This window comes from Zootoca vivipara, chromosome 1 (genome assembly GCF_963506605.1).
Source record: "Zootoca vivipara chromosome 1, rZooViv1.1, whole genome shotgun sequence".
NCBI lineage: Eukaryota > Metazoa > Chordata > Lepidosauria > Squamata > Lacertidae > Zootoca > Zootoca vivipara.
Window position 1 is genome coordinate 118,468,815 of NC_083276.1, and position 15,653 is coordinate 118,484,467.

Genomic DNA, 15,653 nt, shown 5'->3' on the forward strand with positions numbered 1-15,653 from the left:
GTGAATGTAAATGATAAACTAGGCGAATCTGAATAGTCATCAGAACGTGCCATTGCTGAAAGGGTTTTAGGTGATCCCCGGCCTTCGGGCATTTTCAGTGCATTGTAACATACCATTCATGAGAAATCTTTGCTCACCAATAAGCTGGCCCACAGTAGGACATGCACGTAGTGACAGGCCAAATCACATTAATTTCAATGTTATTGCTGCATACATGCCCCCATAGGAGGTTTGCAGCCGAAGAGTTACTTCAGTGGCAAAGAAAAGAAAACATGCCGTTTTAAATTCTATGCACACACAGAGAAAAGTATATTTAACATCATCCCCATATTCTAGGGTTGATACCCCGAAAGTTGTTGAGCCCCCACCCAATGCCCCCAAACGTGATTTTTCTTTCATTTCCTTTTTCTTTTTCATATTATTTTATTAATTTTCCAAAGACGACAAAAAATAAAAACAGCAATACATATTCAAACATAGGGGAAAAAAGAAAAATAAGAAAATAAAGTTGACTTCCCCCTATTCCTTTCCCTGGTTCTATTATTTATCATCATACAACATGTCCATTTTAAATTATAAAATCACTAAAATTACTTATTTTCCAGTCATAATATCTTTACAAGTATTTTTACAATCCTGTTAATGTATTAACATGTGTACATTGCTTCTGTATATATGCAATAAAGTCCTTCCAATCGTCTTTAAATTCATTGTCATCTCTTCCTCTTAATTTCAAAGTCAATTTTGCCATTTCAGCATATTCCATTCATTTCACTTGCCAATCTTCTTTAGATGGGACATGTTCTTCTTTCCAATATTATGCTAATAGTATTCGTGCGGCTGCTGTTGCATACTTAAACAAGTCCTTTGAAACGTGATTTTTCAATTGACTTGCCTAAGATCGAGGACAAATTCACCTCTGGGTGTCAATTCCGCCCTTGAAATCTCAGGAAGGCAGTCCTTCTTCTTCTTCTATGGCGATCACCCGTAGCCAAGTAAGATTGTCTTCCATAAACACGGTTTTAACAATGAGTCCGTAAGTGACTGTGGAGACCAATTCTGGATCCACACGTCCTTCCATAGTGGGGACATTGGTTTCCGGGCGGGAATTGATCACGGCATGGATTTGCCAAGTATGCCTTCCTCTTAGCACGTTTCTCCCTTGCGTCCTGAGTTTGAGTGTCTTCAAAGGCCATGGCTGTTCTCCAACTGGAGCGCTCGCAGGCCAGTGTTCCCCAGTTGTCAGTGTTTATACTACATTTTTTTTAGATTTGCCTTGAGACAGTCTTTAAACCTCTTTTGTTGACCACCAGAATTACTCTTTCAATTTTTAAGTTCGGAATAGAGTATTTGCTTTGGAAAACGATCATCAGGCATCCGCACAACATGACCAGTCCAATGAAGCATAGCCAGAGCCGGAACATGCCCGCTTCAGTCGAGCTGGGAGAATGGCATCAGAATTTCGATGAAAAAGTACAGAATTACATGAGCAGGAAGTTGAGGACTTTTGTTTTTAATGGCAGCTGCAGAAGCAACACCATTCAAAATGAACGCTGAGGGCATGCCATCCAAGTTTTGTTAGTGAGCATCCGATTCCAGAACAATAGAGCCACGAAGCCTTTCTACAGCGGGGGCCGTGGTGGAGGGAGTGCATATGCTATGCACAGTAAAATGGAAGAACTTTGCTGGCAGGCGGGGAGCATTAAATACAGTGCTGTAAATGAAGAACAGGCGCATATGCTTCTCACTCTCAGGATTATGTTTGGCTCAGGGAAGCTCTTGTAACTCAGGATACCCTCGGAGCAACAGGAATCCTTGGCAGCAGACAAAGGATATGTGCCCATTAACGAACACTCAGGGGGGAACACGGCGTTTGTGGATTCTTAAGTGAATTTCCACAACAATGCAACTGCGGAGAGAAGGAAAAGATCGGGTTGATGAAATGTGTAAGGTTACCAGATTTTTTTAAAAAGAATTTGGGGACACTTTTTTAAAAAAGAGAAAGTTATTTTTCAAAAAGTTATTTAAAAAAAGAAGTAGTAATATCTTCTGTTCTGTGATCTATATCGCATGGCCTTTCTCTGGGCCCAGTCCTGCTCTCTTGGAGCGCTAGCCGCCAGGGAGTAGGCTTGGGTCGGGCCTGTGCTCGATCACACATCCTTGCCCTCCCGGTGCTTTCCTACCCCCCCCTCAGTGGCAGCGGTCCCAGCGGCAGCAATGCGGCAAGGTCGGGGCTCCCCTCTTTTTCCTCTTTCTCTTCCTTCTCCTTCTCTCCTCCTCCTTCTCCCTGTGCCTGCTCCTGGGTTTTCCTCGCACCGGAGCGCCACTGGGCAGTCGGCCAGGTGCCGGGCGCTCTCGCTCCCAGCTCAATTTGGGTCATGGGTGTATATGTCAGTGCCCCCCCCAGTTGACCCGCCAGGTGTCCCTGGCTCCCCCTTAGCAGCAGCAGCGGCAGTCTCAGCAGCCTGGAGCCAGTCTGGTAGTGCAGTTGTCTTTGGCTGGCATCAGGAGCTGCTCGCTGCCATGGCACCTGTCATTTTGCCTCGCCGGAAGTCCCCATATGATGTCTTGTGCTATTGATCCAATCACACAACTTTCATCCCCTATTAATAAATCTACAACACTTAAAAATATAAGTCAGGGGACATTAAATGAAATCCGGGGACATTCCGGGGACGGATTTTGTCCGGGGACAGATTTGTAAATCCGGGCACTGTCCCCGGGAAATGGGACATATGGTTACCATGTTGTTGTTTAGTCGTGTCTAACTCTTCGTGACCCCCATGGACCAGAGCACGCCAGGCACTCCTATGGTTACCATAGCCTAGCGGAGAAAGAGGAGCAAAGTTCTACAAATTCTACCTCAGTCATTTGCACTTCATTTGTTGCCCCAGGCAACCTGCATCATGAATGCACTTGGAACAGAAGCTGTGGGCCTCCAATTGTTGCTGGACTCCAACCATAGCTGCCAAATTCCGGCTTGAGAAATAAGGGACTGGACCAGAAGTAGCAGACCGGAAGTAGCGCTGCAGCCATTTTGGAACTGGGCAAAGCAGCATCAAAAGTCGCTTCTGAGCATGCTCCGCCCAGTTCCAAAATGGCCACCGCACCAGAATAAACCGGGCGGGAAAAAACAAAAAAATCCGTTTTTCCAGCTGGGAACAGCTGGAAAAACGGGGGTTTCCCGGGGAATACAGGAGACTTGGCAGCTATGACTCCAACTGCCATGGCAGCAGTGGGTCAGGCATTCCTTGGAAGCAGAAACTGCTACCCCTGTGGTTTGTACAGCCTGATTCAGTCACTTCACCTTGCCTCCTTGGTGGGTCAACCCTCACTGCCCTAGTCCCACTTAGAAACCCTGTAAAAAAGTTCAAGAAATGTAGAAATGAATCTCGTAAAAGATGGATTGTGATCGGACACGCTGGCCCTGTCTCTGCACACTTAAGATCCTATCAGTACAGGGTTCTGCACCTAAACACTATGTAGACCAGTGGCAGGGATACTGTGGCCTTCCAGATGAACTGCATCAGTCCCAGACCTGGACCAGTGTTCGGAAAAGATGAGAACTGTAGTACAGAAATATAAGGAGGGTCATAGGTCTGTCACCCTTGATCTAGGCCTTCAGTCTTGAAAAGTTATAAATTGCACAAATGTAGAGAGCCCTATGCAAAGGAGATCTTGAATACATAGAGACTGGGGCTGAAGACATGGGGCAATCTTTATCTCCCTCTTTGCAAAACATCACTTCTTTACACTGGGCAATGGATATAGGACACAATCGAGACCTAAACCTCTGGGAGAAACTCTGGAACAATGACTCGAAATTCACCACATGTTATACATTGAAACAAGATAATATGAAAATGATTCATAGATAGTGTCTAACTCCAAGTAGGTTGGCTAAGATGTATAAAGCAGAATCAGATGCGTGTTGGGAATGTAAGGAAATGGAGGGGACCTTTCTTCATACGTGGTGGACATGTAAAAAGGTTAAAGTATATTGGGAAATGATTTATAATGAGTTGAAGAAAATGTTTAAAATAAGTTTCCCCAAAAGACCGGAGTCTTTCCCATTAGGAATAGTTCAAACAGAAGTCTGTAGGTGTTAGAAAAATGCTATTTATGTATGAGACAATGGCGGCTTGGGTTTTGTTAGTCCCAAAATGAAAAGTGAGAGAGGTTCATGGCAAGTAAGACTGGCAACTTAAGATATTAGAATATGCAGAACTAGCAATTTAACATATAGAATCAGAGGTCAAGAAGAACAGGTATTTAAAGAAGACTGGAAAGTATTTGCTGAGTACATGGAAAACAACAGCACACAGCTGAAAACATTGGTAGTATTAAGATAAAATCAATAGTGTAACTTTTATTTGAGTGTTGTAAGATTGGAGAACTATTTTATTTATTTATTGAATTTATATAACACCCTATACCTGAATGTCTCAGGGTGGTTCACAGAACAAAATCAGAATAAAAAAGCAAATATATATATAATCAAAATAAAAAAGTAACAACCCAATAACACCCTCCTCCTAGCCACATTTTAAAAGGGCATAGAACAGGCTTCCTCAATCTCGGCCCTCCAGATGTTTTTGGCTTACAACTCTCATGATCCCTAGCTAGCAGGACCAATGGTCAGGGATGATGGGAATTGTAGTCTTAAAACATCTGGAGGGCCAAGGTTGAGGAAGCCTGGCATAGGATGTCTAATAAAAAAATGGTTATAGTAAAATATGCAGGAATGGCAGATAACTAAAATGAACCTTGGAAGGAGGAGGGAAGTCATTAGAGATATAATATCACGTAACATGTTTATTTTGAGATGTAAAATTGAAAACTCAATTATCACTTCTTTAGGAATGTGCACTTTTAAAACCAGGTTGCTTCTTTGTGCTAGGATTATAAAAAGTGTAACTCAGCTCTCTCAGAGACTCCCACAATGCTAAATATGTGTGCACTTACCACATACTAAAAGGACAGCAACAGCAACAAGGTAGCCAGTAGAGTTTTATATCTCACAGGGAATCGTGCTACTGGGTGACATTTTTAAACTAAGCTTGACAGATTTATCAGGCATATGAAAGGCAGCGCTACATCCAGAAGGAAATTTGCATCCGCAAATATCAATCCACACCTGTTAAGGACAGAGAGGGAGGGTTCGGCAGAATGCTATTAGAACAGTCTTCTCTGAAATGGATGTGCCAATAATACTCAGGGGCAATGAGCATCGCGCACCCAACACGTCCATAAAGGCATCAGAATGACAAGGGGGAAGATTTAGAGGCAGGGTTGTGTAAGCACTTTCAATTAGTGCAGCTGTAAGATTTCATATCTAATGTCGGACTTCAAACACTGCTTCCTCCCTGCCACATGCACGCCAGGTACGTCCGACAGAGCATCCATTTTCACTAAAAGAATAACACTGGCTGGCATTTTAAGCAAGGCACGACAGATTTATCAGCCATATGAAAAAGAGTGCATTTTTTACGGCCGAGAATTTGACCCGAGGAGGCACTGTTTTATTGTCAATAGAAAATAGCAACTTCTGGAGCCATGGGATTGGCGATATGAAACCCAAATAAATGATCAAAAAAGCATGTGGCTGGTGGCATGCGTTGTCCCAGCCACTTTGCCCTTCTCCCAGCAATCAATGTTTTTGTACAGCAAGAACATCTTGTCCTCTGAGCAAAATCCTGATGAGTAATATTGTCAGTGCTCACAACCTTCTGCGAGGCATCTTTGGAGTTAAGAGAGCCACTGCTCTGATGGGGAGATCGCAGGAGCAGGGGGAAAGACACACTTCTTGGTGGCAGTAGAGAGACAGAGGTCCCCTGGATGGTTAAGTCCAGTCTGAGGTGGCTATGGGGTTGTGGCGCTCATCTCGCTTTCAGGCTGAGGGAGCTGGCATTTGTCCACAGACAGCTTTCCAGGTCATGTGGCCAGCAGGAATAAACCACTTCTAGTGCAACAGAACACCATGCCGGAAACCAGAGCGCATGGATAAACGCTGTTTATCTTCCCACCGCAGTGGTACCTATTTATCTACTTGCACTGGCGTGCTTTCGAGCTGCTAGGGAGCTGGGACAGAGCAATGGGAGCTCACCCCATCACAGAGATTCGAATCACCGACCTTCTGATCAGCAAGTCCAATAATAATAATAATACGGTAACAATAATATTTTTTTATACCCCGCCCTCCCCAGTCAAAACCGGGCTCAGGGCGGCTAACACCAATAAAATTAAAATAAGACATAAAAGAAAAGAAAACAATTACTTCAAATACAGATTAAAATACAATATTCAAATTTAAAATGCAGCCTCATTTTAAATAGTCCATAAATCAAAACCATGAGGGGTCAGACTGAATCCAACCCAAAGGCCAGGCGGAACAGCTCTGTCTTGCAGGCCCTGTGGAAAGATGACAAATCCCGCAGGGCCCTGGTCTCCTGTGAAAGAGTGTTCCACCAAGTTGGGGCCAATACTGAAAAGGCCCTGGCCCTAGCTGAGGCCAATCTAGTCCAAGAGGCTCAGTGGTTGTTGTGGCTTGTTGCAAATATTGTAAAGCCCCACATTTGCATCTTATAGGAGTCTCAAGCCCTTTCAGTTGTTGTTTTTTGCAGCATGATTCTCTATGTAAAACCAGGGGTTTCAACAAAATGTTACCATAGTAGGGGGGGGGGCTGTAAATGAGCATGTGCAATTGACAAGGCTTGTGTGAATGTGTGTGCCACCACTTTGCAAAAAAACACAAAAAGCACACACAACCCAGTTTTACCCAATCCACTTGTGATTTATAGCAATGTGCCAAGCGCACTACCCAGCCAATTCTGCAAAATGAGAAATAAATGTGCCTGTTTCTTTGAACTGTATCAGTCCCTTCGTTTGAGGATATTGGTTTGGCACCCCAAAGTGTTTTGCAGATAAATCACAATCTTTCCACATGGCAAGATGGAAAAGTGCGAAGAGGGGCCAAGGGAGAGGAAAATAAAAAAACAAAAAGGCGCTATTCATCAGACTTCAAGCTAGGAAATGGCAATGTGAAGAGATAAAGTACTTGAGAGTCACCTTTATGATCTGAGGTGAACTCAGACATAAGCCTTTTTGCTAGAACTTGGAGAGCTCAGAAAAATCCTCCAGGCAGGTACTTTATAAAATAAATCCCACTCGTCCAAATTCCCTTTTCTAAGTGAACTGTATGTGGCTTCCTTTCTTCAACTGCTTCTCTTCTCTTCAGTCTCCCACCCTGTTCTAAAAGACAGTTGTAGCTTCTGAAGTAGCCGATAGCTGGAAGCCATTAATTTAAGCTCATTCACATTGTAAGAAACCCAACATAGATGGGATAGGTATCCACAGTAATAATGTATTCTTTAAAAGTCACACTTTCCCCACTGTATCACTCATTCCCACCCCAAGGATGCTAAACGAGGGTTCTCTCTCTTTCTCTCTCTCTCTCCCTCCCTTCCACCCTCTCTCTCTGTTACCAGGCAGAGGGCCTTCTCAGTAGTGGCGCCCGCCCTGTGGAACACACTCCCATCAGATGCCAAGGAAATAAACAACTATCTGACTTTTAGAAGACATCTGAAGGCAGCCCTGTTTAGGGAAGTTTTTAATGTTCAATGTTTTATCGTGTTTTGAATATTCTGTTGGGAGCTGCCCAGAGTGGCTGGGGAAAATAATAATAATAATAATAATAATAATAATAAAAGTCCCAAGTTCCGGATTGAAAAATCCGGGATCAGCAGCGCCGCTGCACCGGAAGTCACTTCCACACACTTCCGTACATGTGTAGAAGCGACTTCTGACGATGCGGACATTTTGGAAATGGGCACAGCGGCATCGGAAGTCACTTCTATGCATGTCCGGAAGTGCGTAGAAGCGACTTCCGATGCCGGCGCGGCACCAGAAGAACATGGCCGCCGGCAGGAGCTCCGTAATCCGGAGGAATACGGGGTATTTTGCCATTCGGGACACCTGCGGGAAACAGTAAGAAAATACGGGGGTTTCCCAGGGAAAACAGGGTACTTGGCACCTATGATAATGATGATGATGATGATGATGATGTAAGGGGGGGTGTTAGTTCAAGAGTTGTATCTAGTGTATTCAAAGCTCCAGCTGGGAAAAGGTTCTATAAGATTTTAGAATTTTTAAAGAAAATATTCAGGGTGTTGTTGTCATTGTTGTTGTTGTTATTATTCTCCTCTTATTCTATATGTTAGGTCCGCAAGCTGTGCATATTCCATCAGTTTAAGTTGTCATTCTTCTTTAGTTGGGACCTCGCTCATTTTCCATTTGGGGGCTAACAAAACACGGGCTACAGCAGGATTGCTTTTCTTCAAGGTAGGATAACCAATCACACACACCCCAAATGCGCTCATCTAAAATATCACTCCGTCAAACAGAGCAAAATATTGCAGTGTTAGAAATGTTGTTTCGAGCTTCTTTGCTACCTATCCAGAGCAAGCGAAGCTGCTGTAGCTGCATTAATGACCCCCAGAAGTCTCAGAGTGATGGTCACAGTTGCTTTGTGAAACACCATCCCCTCTTTTGGGGAATACTGGGAATATATTTTCTTCCTGGGGCATCTCGTGACTTTTTTACTCCATTGTACATTTGTGGCCAAGAATTTGATTGCTCTCATTTCTCTCCACTCTCCCTTTCTTAAATTGTTCTCATACGAATCCAAGAGATAATTTTCCCTTCTCAAAGTCAGGCTCTCTCTTGTCCCAGAGTCTTCAAATTACTACTGCTCTTGTCATTTTTAGCTGACTGCTTCCTCGCAGGCCCTGGGTACAAGGAGGGGTTGCTAACATCACACTCTGACACGCTCTGCTCAGTTTTAGAAACTGAGATTATGGAAGCTAGGAGCTAAATGACACCTTAAACTGAGGTTATGGGTAGGCAAACTAAGGCCCAAGGGCTGGATCCAGCCCAATCACCTTCTAAATCCGTCCCACGGACTGTCCGGGAATCAGTGTGTTTTGACATGAGTAGAATGTGTCCTTTTATTTAGAATGCATCTCTGGGTTATATGTGGGGCATAGGAATTTGTTCATTTTTTCCCTTCAAAATATAGTCCGGCCCACCACACGGTCTGAGGGGCAGTGGGCCAGCCCCTGCTGAAAATGTTCGCTGACCCCTGTCTAGTCCTCATCTAAAGACTGTGAAAAACAAAGTCATGCTTTCCTGCCCGCCCCCTTAATATTCTTATGAGGGTCCAGGGATGTGGGTGGTGCTGTGGTCTAAACCACTGAGCCTCTTGGTCTTGCTGATCGGAAGGTCAGTGGTTCAAATCCCATTGCTCTGTCCCAGCTCCTGCCAACCTAGCAGTTCAAAAGCACACCAGTGCAAGTAGATAGATAGGCACCACTGCGACAGGAAGGTAAACGGCATTTCACTCTGGTGCTTGTCCTCTGTGTGCCAGTAGCAGTTTAGTCATGCTGGCCACATGACCCGGAAAGCTGTCTGTGGACAAACGCCAGCTCCCTTGGCCTGAAAACAAGATGAGTGCTGCACCCCATAGTCGCTATTGACTGGACTTAACCGTCCAGGGGTCCTTTACCTTTAACTTATGAGGGTCCCTCAAAAGACTGCCTCTCTTTAAGGCCTGCTGAGAGGCAGAACCTATCAGCTTGCCTGAAGCTTGCAGTGATTTCTTGGAAGACGAGCAGGCAGGAATTTCTCCTCCCACTCCCTCAAGCACAAGCAATTTTCATCTACAGTGGTACCTCTAGTTACGGACTCGATCCGTTCCGGGTTTGCTGTTTGCACCCTGAAAAGTCCGTAACTAGAGTGGCGCTTTTGCCCATGCGCGAAAGTGTGATAGTGTGCTTCTGCACATGCGCGAAGCATGCAGAACGCTTCTGCGCATGCGCACGGGGGCGAAACCTGGAAGTAAACACTTCTGGGTTTGCTGCGTTCTTATATTGAAAAGACGCAACTCGCAGCGGACACAACATGAGGTATTAAGCATTTTTGGTGTTTATTTGCACCCAACGTAAGAGGACAGTGGTCCTATTTGTCATCCTTGGAAAATACCAAAATGCATTTCTGTGCCATTCCCCTATTTTCTTTACTAGATTGCCCGTAGTATTTCTTTCTGCATTTGCCCCTTGGGGAATGACTGCTGGGGAACTTTTCTACCATCCCATTTATATGATTTCAAATGATCCCCGAGGTGGAGCACCAAGATTTATAGCAGTCTGGATGGCATCAGCGTTTATTTCCACTTAAGTTTAGTTCCTCGGCTGGCAAGCAGTAAGAAACCTAAGTTATTTCAAAGCAAGTGGGTGGTGGATGAACGGGTGGAAACATACTCTTTGAAACCTAATCACCCATGGCCAATATATTTTCAGCTTTGATTCTAAGGAGCTGCTAAAAGAGGTCCTTAGCATCACATCTTCCTATGGAAGAAAGAGAAAATTATATGCAATGAAAATATGTAAAATGCATGTAGATATTGGAAATGTTATGGCAGTTATTTTCAATCTCTTCTGCTGGAAACCTTATATGCAACTCATTCTACATTACATTGTTAAGCATTACAAAAGCATTAAGTTTCAGCACCTTTCTTTGGGTACCTTTCTGCAGCTTTAACCAAGCATGAACTCAAAGTTCACGCAGGGCAGGGTGGGGCAAGGAAATATGAAATAATATAAAACAATGTTTGTGATTAAATCTGTTTAAGTAAATAGAGGTCAGATATCACCTCTCCTTAGCAAATACATTCTGCCTAAAGAAAGCATGCAAGCCAGTCTTCTGGGCTGGCTCCCATGTTATTTTCATGAATATACCATTTTTTTTTTTTTGGTGCAGACTTACCTTGAATATATACATTTTTGGCAACATTGTCTGGAGAACTACCCCACAAAGTTCAGGTAAGTGTGAATTTTGAATGATGGCTGTGGTTTGGTTTTCATACTGTTTTGGAACATGTGAATTCCACAGAATAAATATTAACTGATTAAATTTCTCCCCACCCCCACTTCTCATGTGCCTTAGAACAGCACTTATCAGTTCTAATGTTCTATTTCAGATACCATCAAAAAATCACGATATCCTATCTATGGAAAACAATGTATTGTTCAAATCTATTCCCTGTCCTCTCTGGTCCAATGAATTATTATTATTATTAATATTTATTTTTTCTTTTAAAAAAAAGTGCTTCAAAGCTGTATACTAAGAAAACAGGCTCTATAAGGAGGACCCTGCTTAAAGAAGATTGACAGGAACAGTAGATGTTAGGTTAGCAAAACCTAAAGGTCATTTTCCAACAGCAATCGTTTGGCCTTTAATATTGACAATATTGTTAGGTAGTCTGAAGTATAAGACCAACATGGAAGGCGCTTATTTGCCAAGGTTCAAGATTTAACCTTTAGGGGGATGATGTTCAGAGAAAATGTAGTTCTATCTTCAAAGACCAGCTGGATAATGAAGTACATGATATAACTACAAATATATAACAGCACAGCACAGAACATCTCACTGTCTAATACAGTGTTTCTCAACCTTTTTTGGGCCAAGGCACACTTGTTCCATGAAAAAAATCACAAGGCACACCACCATTAAAAAAGTTAAAAAAATTAACTCTGTGCCGCCCTATATTGACTATATAATTATGACTGTAAGAAACACTTGCTAATTGCTGTGTTGGTTGCAATCTCCTGTAATAAGGCTTCACAAGCCGCTGATTTCTCTGCCAGCACAATCCTTTGCTCAGCAAGTTTCAGGTTGAGCTCATCCAGCCAGCTTCTTTAAGTTTGTCTAAAACCACCCTCCCGTGGTGGTGGCTGTTGAGAGCTGCGCTCGCCCCACGTCGTGACCCGGCCGGCTTCCTTTCCGGCGGGTCAGTGCTGTTTATTGGCGGCCGCCAGGCACGTGACAATGCAAATCGCCCTTCTCGTTGCCGCACGTCGCGGCACACCAGCCAGCGGAACAGCGGTTGAGAAACGCTGGTCTAATACTATAGGTTGCTATGCTTTTAATGGCCCCTTCTAACTCAAGTTCACATCCTTTATTTACATGTTGTAAGGAATGTGGAAAAGATATTTTGAAGACAAAAGCAGTGTTACTGTTTATTGACATTGGAGAGCGTCAGGGTGGTGTCCTCTTATCAGGAATCTGAGGATCCACACACCCCTTCCCCCAGTAGGTTGCCAGGATTGGATAAGACAAGGAAAGTTCTTACCAATGCTTTTTTATTCAATAGTCACAGAGAGAGACTATTGGTAAGAGAAAGCATTGTTAAGAGAAATGTAGCCTCTTGGAATAATGGTGTTTATCCGAGTGAAACCCCACCCCCTCTGTCTCTCACACTTCCTCGTGAGTCATTGCTACGGGTGCTGAGAAGTGCCCTCTGTATTTGAGCTCTTTGCTCTCCTACTTTCAAGGCTCGCCGGGTTCTGGGAGATGGTGGGTCTGGAATGCTTTCTAAAGACACTGAGTCTGTCAGCTGTCTCTTCCCTGGTGCTTCTTCTTCTTCCTCCCCCCCCATTATTTCCCAGCTTTCCCCCTCCTCTGTCTTTGAGCTGTAACCTCCCTCATATCCCTGTTGTTATTCTGAACTATCTCCCTCTTCTCTGGAAGGGTTGGGCTGGGAAGGCGGTTTCCAGCATGCCTCCTCTGCCCTGTCCCTGACACCTCTAGATGTTGGATGTTGGTTTGTTGGGTGACCTTACTCGTTTATTGGGTAAGCTTTGGTATTATGTGAAACCAACAGAAGGCAAAATTTCTTCTACCTAGTATAATCTGCACGTGAGCTGAGAAAGCAGCTTGCAGATTTCAACGTATTTCCCTTATTGAAAAAAAAGTCCCCATGTGCTTGCCAACTTATAACGAGCAATCATTTACTACACACAGAGTTGATATAGGAGGTTTACACAAAATATTCAGTATTTAATATTGTACTCTATGATGCACAGCTAATTAGCTGGAAGCGGTGCTGGAAAAGCAGGGGGACGATGGCCTGGAGGCTTTTAAGAGACTAACAAATCAGAACTAAATTAAAGCCCATTACTCCTCTAAAATATTCCATTTTAATGAATGTACCTGTGAGTAATAACAGCAGGTTATCATGCCAGTGGCAATGTTAAGTAAAAGAAACATGCAAAAAGATATGCAGATTTGCTTGATGTATACAAGGTGACATTACAACTGGGAATGTCAGAGAAATTCTCCAAATTCACATTTGCACATGAATTGGGGGTGTTGCCGGCCTCAGGACTAACTCCCCCACCAAGGCTTCTCCCATTTTTGTGGCGAATTACTGAGTGTTTTTTTTTGGGGGGGGGTCCACAAAAGAAAGGATTCTTTATTTGCAACATAAATAAGTGAATGGTTACTGCTTCCACCCAACATCTGACAATTACCTGCTGTTGGCAACAAATCGCCAAGCCTCAGCCAACTCTTCAGTTATGCAAAAGCTTAAGAAAGAAAATGTGTGCCAGGCTACCTACTTAACAAAAGGAGCTGGTTTGGCCATTTTGTACCATTTTCTTCTAGTTGGGTGGCAAAGATTAAAATAGTTGCTGCTTGAACGTGATTCCTTGTGTAATAAAGCATGATGGACACCATTAAAACATATAATTTGCTGCTTGGGGGGGGAAGCCCTAAAACACACAGATCAGCCTGGCCAGTGAGATCCCTGAGAGAGACCTTTCTCTGAATGCTCCTGTCTTTGGAGGTGAGAGGTGTACCTAACGGGCCAAGTTGCAGGGAACCAGGCAGAGGGCCTGCTCGGTAGTGGCACCCACCCTGTGGAATGCCCTCCCACCAGAGGTCAAAGAGAACAACACTTACCAGACCTTTAGAAGGCATCTCAAGGCAGCCCTGTTTAGGGAAGCTTTTAATGTTTGATGGATTTCTGTATTTTAATATTTTGTTGGAAGCCGCCCAGAGTGGCTGGGGGAACCCGGCCAGATGGGCGGGGTATAAATAAATTATTATTATTATTATTATTATTATTATTATTATTATTATTATTACTATTTTCAGTAGCTGTGCTCTGACCATGGAGTTTCTTCTGAAGGAAGAGTTGACTGGTTCATACTTTGCTATAAAGTATTTCAGATATTGGATGAAGGTTCTCTTGTTCACCTACGGTAAGTGTTTTGTGGATTGAGTTGTTTTTGTATTAATTTTGAGAAACTAGAACCCTACACCTACAATGGTTTAAAATGTGATCTATTGTCCATTCAACAGCTGTTGTTCTGGTCAGTCTGTTAACTGCTGTGACTGGTTTTTCCTGCTACTAGAATTGCTAGCACCACCACTGAGAAGGCCCAGAACTCATTTGGCTGAACAACAGAACAAGGCCTTCCATGCCAGCCTTGGAAATGGATGGTGTCAATCCTAGGGTTGACACCATATTTCAAAAAGTAAAAACCAGAACACCTCGGAGGCACCAAAATTGTTGAGCTTCTTTTAGGAACCCTCCCCGCCCCCAAACTTTTGAGCCTTTCCCCCCGAAATTCCTCCCGGACGTCAATTCTGCCTTTGAAATCCTGGTAATGTCTGGATGTATGTCAGCCGTAGTCAATCCATTATCAAATGATACTTGTCAGACCCTGAACATTAACTGCCTACTCTCAGCACTAGAAATTCTCAACAGAGGTGGCATACTAAGCACTGGATGCTATCCGAGGACTAAACCACAATGATCCTGATGAAAGGAAACTCTATACATTAATTTTTCAGCACAAAGTATCAACACTAAACAATGGTTTAGTGCAGCCTTCTTCAAACATGTAGACTAACAACATCTGGGTACCCAACTCCCATCACTCCTAATCTTTGGCCAAGCTGGCCAAACTCCAGTGGGCAGTTTCAGCCCAACAGTATCCGGAGACAGAGCATTGAAGATCTCTGGTTTAGTATTACCAGATATAGCCATGACAAGGCTTAGGCTCAGATGCTCTCCATCTTCCTCTTCTGGTGTGGTTCTGTTCCTTATTTCTGATTAATCACAGCTGCCATAACACCTGAACCTTGACAGACTGGGGCTAATCTTATCTACAGTTTGTTGAAACAGCATAGCTTCATAAACCATGGTTTATTGAACTTCTGACCATAGACGATTAAGCTGGCTTGTTTCAATGAACTATAGCAAAGATTCATTGTTCAGCCAACACTCTAAGCTGCAGGTAATTTAGAATGGAAGCAGAATTCCTGGATCTCTTTGTGGCAGTGCTGAAGAAGGAAGGGGGAGAGCATGAACCCAAAATTCTTCGTAAGATGAAACAATGGTTTAACATTAAATCTGAACACAGTCATTCATGCCCCAGGTCTCTTTAATCATGGAATATCCTGAACACTTTGGTAAGACTTCATGTATATTTTTAACCATCAGGCTATACTTTACTATATATTATTCATATGTTTCCTTTCCCCCTTCTGGTTCCTCACTGTTCTTTTAGCATCAAGGTTGCTCTGCCAGCTTGTCTGGAAAATAAATGTGCCACAGCTCTGTCATTTCTTACGACACACACACACACACACACACAGAGAGAGAGAGAGAGAGAGCGCTGCACAGTTGCTTGTGACCAATTACAGAGGCAAGCTCAAAATACCATTTCACAGGGCGTGCTTTCCCAAATGCCTATCAGATTACCTTAGGCAGTGAAATACATTCAAAGCAAAACATCGTTTCTAGAGCA